Genomic DNA, 3,300 nt, shown 5'->3' on the forward strand with positions numbered 1-3,300 from the left:
GAATCTGGGAGCTGCCTGGGGTGATGTCCATTACCACAGTGGGCACTGAGTATCAGAGACTCCACTGTGCACACATGGATGTGCGCAGAGCAGGGTGAATGCATGGGGCTCTAGTCTAGTAGAGGGGGTGCAAGTGCAGGTAACCAGGTAACCAGGGAAGAGGGAATCCCAAGAGGAATGGGTGGCGGGTGTCTGTCTCAGTTCAGACAAGTCCATCCCCTAACTAGAGCCTCTAAGGAGAAAGCCATAGTTACTTTTGATATTGAGCCAGAGGGATTACAGGTTTTCTTCCTCCCCTGTGGGAAACCTTTGAAACCCTACAAAGGAGCACCAGGATCAAGAACTAGCAATTGTCTTCATAGACAGCAATGACGACCACACCAGGGGGGCTGGGACAGCTACAGGAGGTTTCTTCCAAATGCCAGGTGCTGCCATCCCCCAGGGAAACCAGGGATAGCAAATGCTCTCACCTGTCCCCGAGCACTAGGGAATCCAGAAATCCATCGTCGTCCTGCCCAAATGGCCCAAGAGGCACTGTTGAGGAAGGTAGAGATCAGCACAGGGGGGAACGTTGAGCCACCAGAAATGCAAAGATGACTCCATTTGTACTTACGGAATGGCTACCATCTTTGTTTTCAAACACTGAAGTAAAATAATCACTTAGCGTAAGAGCGAGAAGCATGGGGCAGCTATCTGCCATATCCGAAGCCCCAAAGTTGGTTCAGAGCAATGCTAAGACCCTAACTGTAAAAATTCTGTGAGACAGGGATCTTTAATGGTGGGAAAGTCCAAACCACAGCAGGTGAGAGCTCACGGCTGGTGAGAGACAAATACGCCACGCAGACAGAGCTTAAGTGGAGAGTTTTATTAAGATAAAGGGAATGGCCGGGCGATGGTGGCGCACGCCTTTAATCCCAGCACTCGGGAGGCAGAGACAGGCGGATCACTGTGAGTTCGAGACCAGCCTGGTCTACAGAGCTAGTTCCAGGACAGGCTCCAAAACCACAGAGAAACCCTGTCTCGAAAAACCAAAAAAAAAAAAAAAAGATAAAGGGAGTGGGGGAAGGGAGGAAGAGAGGAGAGGGGCAAAGAGAGAAAGGGAAGAGGAAGAAGGGATAAGTAGGTGGAGTTTCGTCTTTCAAAGAGATAGGGTCCTCAGGCTTGAGCCCAGGAGGACATGATGCACTCTGTCCAGTCCTGAAGAGGCGGGGCCAGGTTAGTCTATGCTAACACAAACCAGCAAGCTCCTGGTCCACCAGGTCCAAGCCAGGTCTTCTGAGATGCAGAGGAAAGACATCTCAGGAATTTTTTGCTCTGTTGCTAATTCTATAGTCCTGGGCTTGACACTCCAGGGACCTAGGATCATGTTTCCCTAATAAAACACATTAGACACTGGGTGCCATGGGACACACACATGATCTCAGCTTATTAGGAGGCGGAAGCAGGCGGATTCTCTGAGTCCAGGAAGTGGAGACCCACTGGGTACCATGTCCAGACCCTGTCTAAAAAGCAAGTAAAAAAAAAAAACTGTGAGGCCGAGAAGATGGCTCAGTGGGTGAAATACTTGGCACACAAGCGTGAGGACTGGAGTCTGGATCCCAGCACCCGGGTGAGAGGCAGGCAGGCCTGGCAGCCATCTGTGATCTGACCACACAGGAGACGGAAACAGGAACTCCCAGGGTGAGCTGGCTAGCTAGACAAGCAGAACTGCTGAGCTCTAGGTCCAAAATATAAGGTAGAGAGGGACTGAGGGGGGCACCCAATCTCTTCCTCTAGCCCCATGTGCACGCACACACAGTGCATCCACACACGCATGTGAACACACACGATTACACACTACACACACTTACACACAAAAGATTTAAAATAAGATTTTTCAAAATAGGGAGGCTATGCCTTGGCTCACAACTTTTTTCGTAGACAGGTAGACAAGAGTGAGGACAGGAGCGGCGTGAGTTCAAGGTCATCCTTAGCTTCAGAGGGAGTTTGAGGCTGTGCTGCCCTACGTGAGACCCTGTCTCAATAATAAATAAATAAATAAATAAATAAATAAATAAATAAATAAATAAATATTTAAACTCAATCAAAGATCATGTTAAATGTATCATTGAAACGCAAATGACAAGTGCTACCACACATCTGTTCTTGGCTGGGCGTGTTGACACACAACTGGAATCCCATTGCTTGAGAGACAGAGGCAGGAGGATCATACATAGGGAGTTTGAGGCCAGCCCGGGTTACACAACAAAAACAAACAACCAAATTAAACTCCTAAAATGATCTGTTCTTGTTTCTTTGTGCACTTTTGTTTTGTTATGCCCAAATCTGCGAAGTCCCCCCAAAAGCCAACAAGGAGACCAGACCGAGTCCCACAAAGAGCCTTTCTTTATTTTATACAAGTTTGCAAACTTGGCCTCTCCGCATGTCCAACGTAATGGAATAAACTGAGAGCCCCAAGCTCAGTTAGAATTGGGTTTTTATAGTAGTAAAGGTGGGGGTGAGGGGTTTCTGAGGTTTAGGACCTCTGATTGGCTGACATTTATCTGGGGTGTCCTGGTGAGTGTGTGTTGGCAGGTGGTTCTATCTACAGTGGTTGGAATGTTAGGCATTTCCTTTGACTGGTCTGTTCTTGGGTGGTGCCTGGGTTATCTCAGTTTGCGGTCCTTTCTGCGACCAGGTATTGCTTCAGGGTAAACTACTGAGACTCAGGCCTCCATTTAAATTTATCAATGGCCAGAGTTCCACTTTGGCAGGTGAAAATGGTTGGAAGTAAAAACTTCCTTTGGGTGACCTGCCCATATTTAGCTTATCATGGCTGGCTCCCACAGTTTAAGGATTTTGGGGGTGGGGGGTAGTTATTGAAATCAGACCTTACTGTGTAGCCCAGGATGACCTGAACTTAGAGCGATTCTCCTTCCACAGTTGCTTAGGTACTGAGGTCACCGTGCGAGGCACCAGACCTTCCTTTCAGAATTTTCTTATTGATAAACTCTCCAGTAGTTTTTAGAAGAGAAGTCCTCTCCCTGTTTGTTTGTCCTTCCCTTCTCCCTCCCCCCACCCACTCACCTGCTGAAACATCTTGACTGATGGGAATCCACTTTGGAGTCATGAAGTCCTTCCTTGGGTGTGCTGGTTTCCTAGTGACCGTGTGTCAGTCAGTCATGTTATCAGGTAGCTTCATTAGCATTGGGGGACGGTCACTTGCACTTGTCAAGGGACTCCATTTCTTCCCAAGTTTTTTTTTTTTTTTTTAGGGGTCATGTTTCGAAACAGGGTTTCTCTGCGTAGCCCTTGCTGTCC

The sequence above is a fragment of the Microtus ochrogaster genome, chromosome 7 (assembly GCF_000317375.1).
Source record: "Microtus ochrogaster isolate Prairie Vole_2 chromosome 7, MicOch1.0, whole genome shotgun sequence".
Lineage (NCBI taxonomy): Eukaryota > Metazoa > Chordata > Mammalia > Rodentia > Cricetidae > Microtus > Microtus ochrogaster.